This window comes from Panthera leo, chromosome E3, assembly GCF_018350215.1.
Source record: "Panthera leo isolate Ple1 chromosome E3, P.leo_Ple1_pat1.1, whole genome shotgun sequence".
NCBI lineage: Eukaryota > Metazoa > Chordata > Mammalia > Carnivora > Felidae > Panthera > Panthera leo.
The window spans coordinates 19273857-19290178 of NC_056694.1; the positions used below are offsets into that span (position 1 = coordinate 19273857).

Below are 16322 nucleotides of genomic sequence, written 5' to 3' on the forward strand. Positions count from 1 at the left end.
TGTGGAATATTACTCGGCCATAAAAAAGGAATGAGATCTTGCCGTTTGTCACGTGGATGGACCTAGAGGGAATAAGCGAATAAGTCAGAGCAAGTCAAATACCGTATGAGTTCACTGACATGCAGGATTTTAAAAAACAAAACAAATGAACGGGCACAAAAACAAACAGACGCTTAAATACAGAGCACACACCGGCGGTTGCCAGAGGGGAGGTGGCGGGGGGGGGTGAAATAGGTGACAGGGATTAAGAGGTACAAGCTTCTAGTGACAAAACAAGCCAGGGGGGTGGAAAGCACAGCACAGGGAATGCAGTCAGTAACACTCTCCGGTGACAGACGCCGACGACACTCAGCATGGAGAGCACGAGTCATGTATTGAGTTGTCGAATCACTACGTGGTCCACCTGAAACAAATACAACATTGTATGTCAACTATACTTCAATAAGATTCTTTTTCAGGGAACTGGTCACTGATAACACACAACAACTTGGACGGACCTTAAGGGTATTAAGTTGAGCGGGAAAGAGCCAATCTGTGAGGATACATACTGCGTGATTCCATTCACGTAACATCTGTGCAATAACATAATTATAGACACAGAGAACAGATGAGGGGTTGCCAGGGAGTAGGAGTGGCAGAACGATGGGTGGGGCTATAAAGGGGTGACATTAGGGGGTCTTGTGATGGTGCAGTCGAGTCTCTTGACTGCAGTGGTGAGTAGGCCAGGCTACGGACGTGACAAAATTGTCACAGAGCTATACACACACACACACACTCACAGGTGCATGCATAACTGGGGAAACCTGAATCAACTCCATGGATTGGGTCAAGGGCAACTCCTTGACTTGGCTGTTGTACCCTAGGACCGTATGAGTTGTGTGTTAATAGTGGGGGAAGGGTGTGTGAAACATTCCTGCACAGTTCTTCGCAATCTCCTGCAAATCAATAATTATTTCAGAGTAAGAAACTTAAAAAAAGAAAATTCCAGGGGTGCCTGGGTGGCTCAGTCGGTGAAGGGTCCAACTTCGGCTCAGGTCATGATCTCACGGCTCAGGAGTTCGAGCCCTGCGTTGGACTCTGTGCTGACAGCTCAGAGCCTGGAGCCTGCCTTGGGTTTTGTGTCTCCCTCACTGTCTCTGCTCCTCCCCCTCACGTGCCGTCTGTCTGTCTCTCTCAAAAATAAATAAACGTTAAAAAAAAATTCCAGTTACTGGAGTTAGAACGTGCCTTAGAGGCGATGCAGTTGGAAACCTGTCCTTTTTTTAAAGTTATGCATTTTGAGAGAGAGTTCCACACAAGTGGAAGAGGGACAGAGAGAGAGGGAGAGAGAATCCCAAGCAGGCTCCATGCTTACAGTGTGGAGCCCGATGCGGGGCTCGATCTCCCAAACCTTGGGATAACAACCTGAGCCGAAATCAAGAGGAGGACACTTAACCGACTGAACCATCCAGGCGCTCTGGAAACCTATCCTTTCTGTGTTCCCTAAGCCCCTGGGCCCACACTCTCCTGTAGCATTATTCTCACCTGTCTGTGGCAAGTCCCAGCAGATCAGAAGCAGAACTGGAACAGTCCTGAGTCTGGGGCCCCAGGAGAACAGGTGATGCCAAACTCAGCAGCCATGGGAAGCCCAGAGTGCACTGCTCTGCCCCTCCCACTTTGCTTGGGCCTCTCCCGCTGCCTGTCTCCTCCTTCCCTCCCTCCCGCTGCCCCTTGTCGATGAACACATGCTGACCTTGCCAGACCCAGCTCGAAGCTCACCTCCTTTTCCAGGCCTTCCCCCACGCCCAGGTAAAGCGGGCCTTTCTCTCCCTCAGGTCCCTTTCGGGGGTCGAAAAGGTAAATGCCTTCAGTGGCCTGGGAGGGAAGATGGGTGAGAGAGTAGGAATACTGCAGGAATGGCACAGGGGACAGGAATGGCACAGGCAGGGGACAGGGACACATGGGCCCGGCGGGGCCTGTGAGGCTTGGTGGCCACAGGCTCCAACTAAACGGCACGGGTCCGATCAGACGGCTGAGGGTCGCCGAGGGACACTGTGGACCCGTGGTCGCCAGAGTTTCCTACTTTTACAAGAGAAGCCGTAACTCCCAGATTTTAATGGAAATCCTCCAGATTTTTAAATGTTGGCAAAAAAAAAAAATATATCCATTTTTTACAGCTCTAGCCAACATCTGCAGGTTGGATTCAGCCCATGGGCTGCTAGTTTTAGATACAGCTTCTGTCTTTCTATTTTAGTATTTGTAATAATTGATTTTACTTCTCTATTTATGTCGTCCTCCTCATTAGCCTTGGGGGAATGGCCATGCCTTATCCACAGCTGTATTCTCAGTGGCTGGTCCAATGCTTTGCATATAGAGGACGCTTAATAAATATCTGCTGAAGGAATGAGTTGGAATGTTAGAAGCAAGTCAGGGCCTGCAGAGCAGTCTGAAGATTCTAGGTGGGACCCAGGATCCGTTAGCTGGGAGTAGCCAGCGTGTCTTCAGGAGGTAGGGCTGAGGGGGCAGGCTGTGTCCTTGGCCTTGCCGAGGCTGGTCACGGTGATTGAAATTCTGCCACATCCTCTGCGTACTCTTGGAAGCACGGGTTGGGGGAATATGCAGGCCACTGGGCCTCTCATACAAATGAGTCTGGCCCCAGGCACAGGGCCAGGCAGAAATTGGGCTTTGGGGGATAGGAGGAGGTGAGAATTTTAATAAGCTTAATAAAAACTGGAAGTAAAACCCACAGTCCTGGAACTGCTCAGTTCTAGCGGTTTTAAATGACTTAGCGGAGTGGGTATAGCAAGGGAAGCTGGGCGCTCAGGGGCCTGGTCTCAGGGGAAACATGAGGAGGCCCAGGCACTGGCCCAAGGGAAGGCTGGAGTCTGAGGGGCATGGCCAGGAAGGTGTCCTGGGGGTGTGGCCGGGAAGGGGCAGGGCCTGGGGGTGTCGCCTTAGGTAGACACTAAGTGGGCAGGGCAGTTGGAGATCCTTAGGAGGAGCCTGGTCTGTCCTCTCCCCAGTGGTCAGGACTTCAGCCGGCCGGGGACTATACAGGCATAGGGCGCAAACCCAGGGAAGTCGGTTGGGCGGGGAACTAAGCAGGGAAACTGAGACCAAAGCCCTGTTGTAGAAGAAAAGGCTGTGCTCTGGAGTCCCTTACACTCGGTGGGGGGGAGGGTGGGGAGCAGCCGGGTGAAGGTCGAGTGTAGGGACCGGAGTTCTCCATTAACGGGAGGGGAGGAGGCTCCGAGGGACTCCTGGGACAACTCGTCGGGGCAGGGCTCACTAGTCTGCACCGGGCCTGACTGATCAGGGCAGGCGCCAGGCCCACCCTCAATTCCCAGGGACTCCCTTCACGGCACTGATGTCCCAGGCACTCTCCTTGCTGGAGCATGAGCTTTCAGACAGGATCGGGTCTGTCTCGCCGTTCCCGTAGCTGGCACAAAGCTGGCCTTCGTCAATGCTCGTTCATGACAGGAGTGTGACAGAACCTGCCTCGCAGCGACCGAAGAGGGCGCCTGTGGGTGGAAGGGGCACGCGGAGGGGGGACAGCAAAACCTTCCTGCCCCTCACATCAGCAGCAGTCCCCTTGCCCCTGGGCCGGGGTGGGCCACCCATAGGGAATGGAGGGGGGCTGCACCTAAGCTGCATGTATCAGCCTGAGCTCATTCTTAGGGTGGAGGCTGGAGACTCCCTGAAAAGTGCTCCACCACAGGTATGGAGAGGTGAAGGTGAGGAGCCACGATGTGTGTGGATGAAGGGCAGGTTGCCTGGGTGCGGATTCTGGCCTCACCACCAGCTGTGTGTCTTTGGTCAAGTCCTCTGTTTTCCCTGAGCCTTAACTACCCCTTCCCCCAAACAGGGTGAGAGCCCCACCTACCGTAGGGGGGTTTGTGAGGATTTTAAGCAGTCAGCGTGTGCCGAGCACTTAGCACCGTGCCTGGTATGTGGTTGGCTCTCGGGGTGATGACTGTAACACAACTGGTAATATCATGGCAGTTTGGGGATTTTCATGGCAGCTGCAATTTAGCATTACAGTGGGGATGTGTATAGTTCACGTAAGGGGGGCGGCGGGGAGCACAGACCAGGCCAGACACAGAGAGGGAAGGATGAGTATGAGACACCCAGAAACAGAGAATCATAGTATAGATGGAGACATAGACAACCAGAGACAGAGACAGAGGCGAAGACAGAGAGACGTACAGAGAAAAACAGGGGAAAAGGGATAGAGACACAGGGAGGCAGAACTGGAGAGGTACATAGAGGGAGAGTCTACGAAAGTACATTTACCGCCTGTGTCTAGGGCACAGGTGCGGGTGGGGGCGGGGGGTGCAGCCAAGCCGTGCTGTTCATGTTTATCCAGTGAGGCCGCTTGTACCTCCTCCGCTCCCCACCCTGTGGCAGTTTCTGAATCCCCCAGGGACTGAGAAGCCCAGTCAAGCAGACAGAATAGCCAGGGCTTGGATCCCAGGTGGTGCTGAGGCAGGCGACACTTCCCAGGGAGATATCAAGCCAAAGGGGCCTGTGGATGATTCTTTTTAATTTTTTTTTGAGAGAGAGAGGAGAGAGAGAGAGAATCCCAAGCAGGCTCCATGCGCAGCACGGAGCCTGACTTGGGGCTCGATCCCGTGACCCTGGGACCATGACCTGAACCAAAACCAAGAGTCGGGCACTCGACCGACTGAGCCACCCGGGCACCCCACGAATCTTGATGAATCCAGTTCGGGAAAATATATGCCAAGGTACAGGCCAGGAGCAGGAAGATAAAAGGTCAGGTGCCCGGTAGACCTGGAGTAGGAGCAGGATTGAGGTGGGGAGGAAGCAGGAGGGCCCAGCAGGTTGCTGGGCGGGCGCTGTGTGTGGCCAAGAGCCCCGTGTGTGGGAGCGGGCTGGGCCGCCTCAGAAGAGCACCTGGGCTGGCACCCTCACGGGGTCCAGAGGAGACCCAGGCCGCTCATTCTGCTAAAACCCTGTTCCTCCTTTTTCCTGCCTTCCCCTCCAGCCCCGGGTCAAGTAATGTCTCCTTGTGAAACCCTCAGCCGCGGCTACCAGCTTCTTGTCTATCCTTTTCTGTGCCTTGCTTTTTCCACTTAATATTTCTCGGGGGTCATTTTGGGTCAGCATATTTTAATCTACCCACTTCTTTTTCACTTGTGGATTATTAGCTTGGTCTTTACTTAGCACCTTCTATGTGCCAGGTGCCGTTCGGGGCATTAGAGACACAACAGTGAACAAAATGGACACCGTTTCGGGGCGCCGGGGCGGCTCGGTCGGTTGAGCGTCCGACTTCGGCTCAGGTCAGGATCTCGCGGTTCGTGAGTTCGGGCCCCACATCGGGCTCTGTGCCGACAGCTCGGAGCCTGGAGCCCGCTTCCGATTTTGTGTCTCCCTCTCTGTGTGCCCCTCCCCCACACGTGCTGTGGCTCTCTCTGCCTCTCAAAAATAAAGAAAACTAATAAAAAAAAATTTTCAAAAAATGACCCCGTTTCTGCTCCAAGGAGCTGCTGGGCTGGTAGGGAGAGATAACGGGTAAGTATACAAATGACGTGTCGGGTGTGGTGGGTGTGGTTAGGGGAGGCCGTTATGGCCAAGAGACATCTGAGCAGAAACATCTGAGGAGGAAATTGAATTTGTTCTTGCTGTGCAGCAAATCACCCCCAAACTCAGCCGTTTTATGGGGTCCGGGATCTAGGCACAGATGCGTTGGAAGCTCTGGCCCCAAGTCTCTCATGGGTCGCAGTCCAGCGGGGGGCCGGGGCTGTGGTCACCCCAGGGCTTGCTTGGGGCCGAGGCACCCACATACAAGCCCACACTCATGGTTGTGGCAGCTTCTGTTTCACGGGCTGGCCACTTGGGCCTCTCCCAAGGGCCGCTTGCAACAGGGCCACCTGCTTCCCCCGGCACAACTGATCCGAGACAGAGAAAGAGAGAGAATACGTGCCAAGAAGAGAGGGAGAGAGAGCCCAAGGTGGAAGCCATGGTGTTTTTTTGCAGCTAACGTCAGAAGCGACATTCCATCACATCTGTATTCTGTCAGCAAGCCCAGCCCGTACTCTGCGGGAGGGGATTCCATAATGGTTCCGCAACGAGGCAGAGATCATACCAGGCCATCTTTGAAGCTGCCTACCGCAGAAGTGGGGATCTGAGGGAAGAATGGCTCAGGTAGAGGGGTTGCAAGTGCAAAGGCCCTGAGGTAGGACCATGCCCGGCACATTGAAGGGAAGACAAGGAGGCCAGAGTGGCTGGAGAGGAGAGAATGGGAGAGGTGGAGGAGGTCTGATCAGAGATGGAGATGGAGATTTCTCTTTCCGTCACTTAGTCCCTGGCTGGTGGACGTTCAGGGTGTTTTTTAACCCTCTACGGCAATGAATATCCTTGTCCACAGATGCAAATATGTCTGAGGGTAAATTCCCAGTGGTGAAACTGCTGGGTCAAAAGGAAGCTGCACTATCAGCTTTGGCAGCTAAATTCCCTCCCCAAGAGCTGACCTTCCTGCCGGCCTCCTCTGAGGGTCCTTCATGCCTTTGACTTCACTGGTCCCTGCCCTGGCCTGCTGTCCTCTCCTGGCTGTTCCACATTAAAGGGTTGTGCTGTCTTCCCAGGCTCCCGTCTTCCCTCGGTCGCCCCCTCCCTCCAGACGGCCTCTGCCGCTGCAGATGGCTGGGGAGTCTAAGAGCCCCTTGGAGGACGCTTCCCCTTGATGGAAATTCTCCGCGCTTGGAAAACTCTTCTCACAAACGGTACCTTCTGTGTGCTTTTCCCAGGTGCTGGAAATTCCCTGATGGCTGTTTTGGGACAATGAGTTGCGTTTGTGTTTGCCCACCATTTATCTCTGAGAAGGTGGCCGGCTGGCAGAGTCTGCCAGAGGGCAGAGCACGGAGAACACCTGGCCTGGAAGGAGAGGCTGTGGCCGTCTTGTGCTCCCCCTCTGCAGAAAGCCGAGCCACACGCTATCCACATGACATTTGCAAGGCCTGGCGAGGCCTGGGGGCCCTGAGACCCACTGGGGTGGAGACCACATACACGGCAACCACCATTCACCGAGCATGCCCTGTGTGCTCTGCTTTTGTGTATAATATGACTAAGTGGGGGAAGTGTCACTTGCGTGCTTCAAAGCTTCTAGTGGCTTCCTGTTGTGTTCTGAATAAAACCCCAACCCCTCCCCCAACTGGTCCTTCCCCACCTCCCTGAATGTCCCCCCCCCCAAACCTCTTCACAGGCTCCAGCCACACTGACCACTTCTCCCCACCCAAAGGCCTCGGCAACCTCTGTTCCATCTGTTTGGGACTGTTCCCAGGCTTTTTCATGACCAACTCCTTATCTTTCAGGTTGCCGTTTGAAGCCTCTTCTCAGGCCTTCCCCGATGACCTGATCTGAAGCAGCTTCCTCTAGTCACTCTGTCTCCTCACTCTGTTTCTTCCTTGAAATTACCTCTTGATTATCTGTTTCCCCCGCTTGACTCTCAGCTCCATGAGGACAGCGACTCTATCTTGCTCTCCTCTGTGTCCCCAAGACTTAGTAAAATATCTGGGACACAGTAGGTGCTCAAGGGATAGTGGTTGTATGAGTGGATGTGACTGGGTATTATCTTCACTCTCCAGGTGAGGAAATGGGGGGTTAGAGATGTGAAGTGACTCGTTCACGGACACACAGCTGGGAAGTTGCAGAATTGAGATTCAGACCCAGGTGTGTCTGAGCCCAGCTCAGTGCCCTCTCCCTAGCCGGTTGGCCTTGATAGACGTCGCTGGCTGTCCAGAGCGGACTGGCAGTTGTCAGGCCAATACTGGGAACTTGAAGGTGAGTAGTGTCTCGGCAGGTGTGCTGGGAGTCCGGGAAGCAAGCTGGAATGAGGGGCAGCCCTCCTCACCCTCCTGTCTTTGGATAGAACCACACCATATGCCGTTCATGTGACATTACATGTCCTGGCAGGGCCTGCGGGCTCTGAGACCCTTGAGGGCGGAGACCACGTAAGAGTCAACCAGTGACAAGGCAGGCAAGGTCTGGATCACCATCTGGGTCACTGATGGCTCTCAGTCCCTCCTCCTCCCCAGCCACATTCCCATTTTTCTTGTCATCATGCTTAGTCGTACCTCTTCTCCTGAGGTTCGGCTTGCATGGGAAGGCAGGGCTGGTATTCTTCATCTGGAGAACCTGGCCCTTCCAGGGGCAGCAGAGAAATATTCAGGGGTGCCCACTCTGGAGCCAGCCCAGTTGGCCCTCCGCACACATCCTGAATCTTTTTGAGCCTCCGTTTCCTTATCTGTTAGAGAGAGAGAGTAATAGTTTCTCCTTCGTAAAGTCCCCAAGCAGGATCAATGAGGCGGTACATGTAGAATCCCTCCCTCAGGCACCTGTCAAGCACCGCATGGCAATAGCTTCATATTAGTCACCATGTAGCCCAAGCATCGCCCTACAAGGCCTCCTTCCCTCCTCAAAGCCTGCCTGGGGTGCCCCATGCCTACATAATCTCTCAAATTGCCACCACACTTCCCAGTTACTTGCTCCCCTCCAAATTCTTCTCCCGGAGGACACACACATCATTCCTGAACCCCCTTTGCAGGGACAAGTCATGGCCAAGCAGATATATCAGTAAAGGTATTATACATTGACCTGGGACACAGAGGGCCCTCTGCCCCGTGGTCTGGTAGGGGAGTGGAACAAGCTGAGAGTGGTTGGGGGAGGGGGGGCTGGGGAATGTGGGGGGAACTAGCAGGAGTGGGATCGCATGGTCCCCAGGATGAGAAGAACTCAGACTCTGCCCAGCATGTGCCAGCATCCAAGGACGTCTGGCCCGGCAGGCGGAGCACTGCAACAGGAGTCCTGGGGTCAGGCGGGAGCGGGGCATGTCAGCGATCAGGGGGGCCCCCACACTTGTAGAGCAGTGACATTGCTGTAGGCGCCGTTCTATGAACTCATGGCTCTTTCCTATACCAGGTGGGGAGACTGAGGCACGGAGCATTTAACAGAATTGCCCGGGTCGCACTGTCAGTAAGTGTTAGAGGCAGGATTTGGACGCAGGCGGTCTAACTCCGGAGTCCACACTGTCTGGCCTACCGTGACGGTGTCTGAGTGGTCTGCTGGGTGGGGGAAGAGGCCCATGCCGTATATGGGGATGGGAGAGATGGTCTTGTCTGGGATCCAGGAGTGGGCCGATGGGGAAGGTATATTCCCGAGAGCCCTAGGAGACAGTCAGCTATCCAGGGAGGGAACTGGCGGTATGGTTGGGGGAGGTGTCTGTCAGCTTGGGGGGCAGGGTGGGGTCCACAGGGCCACTGCTGGGCCAGGCCTAGGGAAGGTGAGCAGACCCCACCCCCGGGAGCCCTGGGTCAGGAGCAGGGCAGCTGAGCCTGTGGCCAGGAATCTCTGGCTGCATCGCCAAGTCTTGCTGGGGCAGGCAGGGCCGACTGAGGAGCCCCAGCTGTAGGCTGTGCCCGGAGTGTGCGTAGAGCGACCCCTCACTTGCCTCCGCCCCTTGCTTAGCAGCTCACAAACTCAGCTGAGCCTTGATCCCCGGCAGTCTGAGGTCTGAGGGCCTTGCGGTCTGGTCCCTGCCCTGCGCCCCAGGGAGCCCTGCTGGGAGCTTGGTTCCCGGGCCTTCCTCAGAGGAGAGACAGGCCCACCTATGCCCACCCGAGATGAGCGCGGAGGGGGCGAGCAGAAGGTCTCAGCCAGGGCCGACAGGAGCCAAGGCAGCCACATAAGGGCCTGGCATTGATGCCGTGACACAGCCCGGGCTCCCGGGGCCCCTCCTCACCGTCCTCCGTGAGCACCCCCTGCGCCCTGAGATTTGCTCAGACTCAGGCAATCGCAGACACCAACCCTGTGGGAGCTCTTAGCGCTGGCCGGAGGGTGACCCGGGGACAGCACCCGACTCCAAGCTCCTCTGCACCGTCACCCCAGCTTCGTCCTCTTGCCACCTGGCCGCGTGTGGCTCCTTCTTGGCTCCTGTCCCAGGAGAGGGGTGGGCCGGGAGGCACCTGCAGGCCACTGGCATCTGTGCCCCTCTGTGAGTGCCCCCGAGCCAGGGGTCCGGAAAAGACAGGCACAGGCTGGGCTTCCAAACAGGCAGGGCCGACAGCGCCCCCCGCCCCCCCCCCCCCCCCCCGCCCCATGTCCTCAAGACCCCGCAGCGGCTCCCCCCGGCGCACTTCTGGCCTCCCTGCCCTGAGTCTGAGAACAGACCTGCGGCCAGGTCTCAGCTTACCTGTCACCTTCCCAGAAGGGCCAGCCCCATCCTCCTGGGCCAAACTACCTACCACTTTCTCATGCCCTCATTTCCTTCAAAGCAGTTATTAAACTCTGAATTCTCAAAGTATGTGCTTCTTTTCTATCTTCTTTCGTAAGCATGTCAGCTCCGTGAGGGCAGGGACCTGGCGTGTCTTAGACACGCCTTCATTTCCTGAACCACGAGGGGAGCCTGGCAGACAGCAAGTGCTCACCGAACGTTGGCTGAATGAAGGTGTGAATGGGAGAGAGAGGCTGTGATGGAATGTGAACGCATCTGGACTTGGAGTTGGGTGGGCCTGGACCCGCTTGTGCTGCGTTACCCTGGGTGGATTGCTTTCCCTCTCTGAGCTTCACTCACTCACTCGTCAGATCCGGCGCAGCCAAACCTAGCCTTCCTGGGATAAGGCAGGGAGAGCATGAGACGCGGGATGAATGGGATGGTCGGGCGCTTTGCACACCGTAAAGCGCCCAGGGAAGGGAGGGCTGTCCGGAGGTTTTGCGGCAAAGCGTCCACTCAGCTCATTTTCCTGGTGCCCAGGCGGCTTCCTGGGCAGTGAAGCTAATGGGATGGCATCACAGCGTCGCCGGAGGGAAGTGTGGAAGCTCAGAGCTTCCGGCCGGGAGAATAGGATTTGCATTTCAGCTAACTTGACGGGCAGACGGAAGAGGAGCTTCGGGAGGAATGTTTTCAAGGCTGGCCAGGCATGAGGCGGGGGCCCCGGACCCATCACGGGTGACGCTGTGCAGGCCAGGGTCCCTCCTGGGCCGGATGGGGAGGTGAGGGGGAGGCCCACTGCGTGACACCCGAGGACAGTGAGTACATCTGCCTATAACTTGGGCGCATGTACAGGTACTCCCGGGAGAGAGAGGGAGAGAGACCCAGACAGGGAGGAACAGTCCAAGGCAGAGGTAGAAGGAAACAGAAAAAGAGGCAGGAAGAGAGAAAACAACCAAAGGGAGGGGCCTGCCCAGTGGCCCCCGCGAGCACATACCCCAGATGGATGGTGAGATGTCACTGTCTAGTGGGCGCCCCCCGCCCCCCGCCGTGATTTCAGGGCCCCCAGTGCTTTCCCTAATGCCAGCTTCTTGCCTCAAAGAGCGTGCTTCCAGTGTTGAAGGATTCTTCTCTTTCGTGCCACAGGGGCCCCAAAGTTAAGCCAGTTCCTTCCTCTGGTGCCCAACCCAAGAGAGACAATCTGTGGGCAGATTGGAGGAAAGCTGGCCTTGAACTTCCATGAGAGAGTGTATGCCCTCTAGAATGCCCCCCCCTCCCCACACACACCCAGATTCCTAAGCCTGTCCCTGGGTGTGCAGCTGATGGGCCACACCGCAGCCTGCAGCCGCCTTGGGCACCTCGCAGCCTGCTCTCACCTGACCCTGCACTCCTCACACTTTGTCCCCTGCCTCTTCCTCCACGACCGCCACATCCACATCCACAGGCCGCCATTCCACCGCCGTTTTTCTTCCTCAATCACTCACTTTTTTTGTGTCAAACTTAAATGTGTTCAGAAAGGAAGCTTCAGATCACGGCCGGAAATGAAAAGCCGGTAGCACTTGCAATAAACAGAAGGGGACTGTAAAACCGCAAAAATAAAAACATCACCACTGTCAAAAGGTTTGCGTAGCATCTAAACCAGTGGTCTCCCCCTGGGGCGACTCTGCCCTCTCCCCATCCCCCACCCCGCCACCAGGGACACTTGGTAAGGTCTGGGCATGTTTTTGGTTGTCGGCACTTGGGGGAGGGGGCAGGCGAATGTTCCTGGCATCTGATGGAAGGGCAGAGGCCGGGGGTGCGGCTGGCCATCCCACCCCCACGGCAAAGCGTTATCTGGCCCCGGATGTCAATGGTGCTGAGGTTTAGAACTTCTGGTCTAAAATAAGCTCGAGCGCCCGAGGGAGGTGTGCCCCACACTTGGGCAGCTCTGACCTCGTTAGCTCCTCATCCTTCAGACTCAGCTGCAGCACCCCCCACCGCAGGGATGTCTCCCCAGACCCCCAGAGCAGAGGACTCCAGGTGTCAGCTCCTGTGGACCCTGCACCTCCCATCTCCTGACGCTCTGACCCTTGGCCTTTGTTTTCCTGCCCACGTCCATGTCCCCGATGAGAGCTGCAAGCGGGCAGGGCCACACCTGTCTCACCGTCCCCTAGCCCTCAGCACGGTGCCTGGCTCCTAGCCCCTGTGCTCCTGTGTGGAATGAATGATAGCTGGGTGGGGGTCCCGGATCCCCTACTGTCTGGCTGGCTGTCAGGTACTTTGTTTCTCACCTGTGAACGGGACACACTCATAGGAATGCTGTCCCCAGTAGCACCCAGCATGTGTAAAAGTCCCTGGCGGAAGGAAAGCCCTGGGTAAAGGTTAGGGGCCATCAGCAAGTGGCAGGGGTCCCTGGAGAGATCACGGGCTCACTGCCTCATTCATGTCTTCTGCGGTTATCAGGTTGTCCCGGGGTAATTTATAACTGGACCCCCTTTCGTCTCCAGTGTCCCGGCCCGGACAGTCAATGATCGGCCCCCCTCACTCTCAGGCCCTGTGTCTAGTGGGGCATGTGGAGAGCTGAGCAGTCACTGAGGCTTGAGAGAGCGGGCCTGTTCCCACCACTCAGGGACCCTGCCCTTACGGGGTGCTCGGAGCATCTCCGTTTAGCAGCAGGGCCTAGAGGCTGGGGGGGGGGCCGGCTGGGAGCTGCTGAGAAGGCACCCCTCGGCAGACAAGGCTTTGATTATCATGCTGGAATCGGGGCTGTTCCCCACAGATGCAGCCCGAGTCCCGGGCTTGGGTAGAATGTCAGCACCACATTCCTGGGGCATGTGAATTTCCAGGGTAGAGATACAGAAGGCAGGGGGAGAGAGAGGGCCAGGACTGTGATTTGAGGGGTGTGGGCACGTCGAGGGGGCCTTCTAACCTGCCCCCCTCATTCCTACCCAGGCACAGGCCAGGGCACCTGCTCCCCTTCCTCCCGCCATCCTCCTGCAGGTGAGGGCCCACCCTCTGTCGTGGGGGGCTTATGAACATCCGAGGCCATCAAAGTGGGGTTAGTGCGTGCGAAGGGTCACATGGGAGCCCCAGGAGGACATCACCCTGAACAATCTCGAGGGCGCACTGGCTGTGTCTATGAGCACGTGGCCCCACTGCCATAGGACGTCCACTGCTGTCTGCTGTCCACTCATACTGGGAGAGGACCCTTGGTGGGGGCTGATCTCAAGCCCATGTGCCCCCCGCGGGGAAGTCCTGGAGGGGGCCCGAGGCGGAGGCTGGGGGCCCTGCGGGGGCTGCTCTGCTCCCGTCTGCGAAGTTGAATTCACTCTTTCCTGGGACCCACCAACCTCTCCTCCTCTGTTTCCTCCCTCTCCCCCCACCCCAGGCTGGGAAGCTTACCTGGTCTCCAGGTGGAGGGGAGAGAAGCTGGCTCTGCTTCATCAAACGCTCTTCCGAACCTTTTCAGTGAACACCTACAGTGTGGGCTTTGGGACTCTGACTCTGGTTTTCCCAGTCTTCTCTGATACCTGTGCCCCGAGGTCATTGAGATCTTCTCTCCAGTTACCCAAATGAAGAAATGCCGGGGGTGGGGGGAGGGGGGGGGACAAATCTGTGATTTTTAATATCAAAAGCCATCCATCCCAGCACCAGATTGCCCTGGGCTACCCCAAGACTCACCAGGAACTAGGGTCATGGCCTCAAGTACCCTTCTAGACCCCCACCCCCACCTGCGGGGGTGGGGACGGGGGTGTTGGGGAGGGTCTGAGCCCGCTCATTGCCTCGGGGCTTGATGGAGGTGACTGGGGTAGACGAGGCCAGTGGTGGTTCAGTAAACCTAGTTTTTAAAATGGGAAGGCCCCCTATTAAATGCCACTTCTGATTTGGGCCACTTCACTTTAAAAGGCAAATAGAAGAGTGAGCAGAATCCAAACAAGCAGTGATGCTAATGACTCAAGTGGTCTGAAAGGAGACCTTTGCAGGAAGGGCAGAGCAATGGCAATGATCTAGTACCGGGCAGACAAGGTTGAGGGGCGACTCGGTAATTGCCAAGCTCCCAAAGGTTCCCCTTGAGAAGAAGCCAACCGGTTCGGCCCCTTGTCCTCGAGGGCAGAGCGAGAAATTAGCTTAAATTGGAGCTGGAAAGATTTAGGTTATGTGTAAGGAGGAACTTTTTAAACCCTGAAATATGCTACCAAGAGAGGCTTCGGGTTCTCGGGAGAGTGTCTAAAAATAGCCTGTTCTTTAAAAATAGTTCTGGGCAAGCTTTAAACATAGCCTCAGCTCGGCTTCTTGGCCACGGTTTTCCGTGCACGAGGACGCGCTGTATGTGGTCCCTCCCAGGTCAAAGGGCACAAGGGACAGTCAGAATCAGCCTTTGGTCTCTGTCCAAACAACTGGATATTTTAGAAATGTACAGATAAGAGATTTATTTTCCTGTCTGCCGCCCCACGGATGGTGGTCATGAAATACCAGCCTTTAGAATGTCAAAGTTTTCTTTCCAGAGCTGTTGTTAATTGGGTCAGCCCCACCAGTTACCCCCAGTCTCTCCCCATTCCTGAGGCAGGGCTCCTCAGTGCCTGCGGGTTGACTGGGAATTCAACCATCTCAGCAAAGTTCCACCCACCCTGGTGACCTGCCGGCCCGCCTCCTGACCTCAGCAGCCTTGGCCGGGCCACGTCCTTGGTCCTTGTCGCTTGGGGCGCCGCTGTGGCCTCTCCCGACTCCCTCCCACCCTCTCGTTCTCTACACACCAGCCAGAGGGATCTTACAGAAGCACGTCTGATTCTTGTCTGATTCTTGCCTTCTTGCTTACAGTTACGTGATCCCTGCCCACTTGCCCTCAGGACCAAGCCCAAACTCCCTACGACGGTTCTAGAACTTTTCAGTGTCTTGTTTATTCCTGTAGCAGCAGCTCCCCCACCCACGTGCCCTGCCTCAGGCCCTTACAGCCCACCAAGCCACTTTGCCCGGGGGCTCTGCCTGCGGTCCCCGGTCCCGCTGCCCGGCCCGCCTTCTTGCTCCCTCCGAGCTATTAACTCTCAGCTTGGAAATCACCTCCTCTGGGAGACATTCTGTTCTGACCTTCCTCGGGGAGCCCAGCCGGGCTTCCCACCCCTGGCCTTCCCCCTTGGCTGCCCTGGCACATGCCCGTCCCCAGCTTGTCCGCTTCTCCCATCCCTCCAGAGCACTGGGAGGGATGCTGTTTCACTGGCTCCCAGTGTATCCCCCACAGCTGGAGGAGAGCCCGGCACACAGCAGGTACTCAATATGTGCTCAGTGACTAATCAACTGAAAGTCAGGCCACCCCAGCAGGGGTGTCCCCTTTGCCGCCATCCTGCCCTTTGTCATCGGGTTTCAGCTTCCTCCAGGTCCCCACCAGCCCCTCTGTGTCCCATCCCGACATGACATGCGTGGCATGTTGGCAAATCCAGATCAGCGCCCGGGGACACAAGAATATTTATTTAGCCGCGAATGCTCTCTGAGCGTTCCGAGCAATAACGTAGCATCTTCAATAATAAACTCCATTATAAATGAGTCAATCGGCCGCTTCCCTGATACCGCAAATAAACGGAGCATGCCGTTAGCGCCCCGTGTGCAAATCCCGCAAAAGGGAGCCAGGTCAAATGCCAGACGCGTCCTGGAGTCCAGCTGGCCATCAGTGCTCCGTATGCTGATCCAGGCGGCATCTCCGGACCAGAGACGGTGTCCGCAGGAGGGGTCACCTGGGCCAGGGTCCACCACAGCCCCTGCTGCGGGGACGCGTCGTGGCTCGGTGCCCCCGCGTGTCCTGTGTCAGCGCCGGCGTCTGCTGCCCTGCGGCCTGGTCTCGGTTTAGGCTCCTGAGCACAGGTCCTGCACGCACACAGCCCTGCCCCGGGCCACGTGCGCTTCCACCCCCACTCCCGGAAAAGACTGTTTCACCCTCTGGCTCGCGCTCAGCTGGTGGCCTTGCCCGGCTGGGTGGAAAGGAAGGAGGAGAGTTGCCTCCAGCCCCTTTGTCCTGCGTAGCGGCTTGCTACCTTCCCTCTGCCCAGCTTCCGCAGTCGCCCTGGGGTTCCTCTGATTGCCAGTGTCCCCCTGTCTACCTGATCGCCCCTGGGGTGAGCGCGGGAGCACGCTCAATCTCCCCTCTTCA

At 56.7% G+C, this 16322-nt stretch overlaps 1 protein-coding gene and 1 long non-coding RNA gene across 8 annotated transcripts in view; one reads left to right on the forward strand and one right to left on the reverse strand.

Annotated features, from left to right (window-relative positions):
- Positions 1-16322, forward strand: part of GSG1L (GSG1 like) — a 206389-nt gene that overhangs the window by 143460 nt on the left and 46607 nt on the right. The gene's annotated exons all lie outside the window — the stretch shown is intronic.
- Positions 11-10352, reverse strand: LOC122209571. The gene is made up of 3 exons (XR_006197665.1): positions 10187-10352; positions 8073-8242; positions 11-403 (listed from the first exon to the last, which is right to left on the reverse strand). It is a non-coding gene; the product is annotated as an uncharacterized LOC122209571 (long non-coding RNA).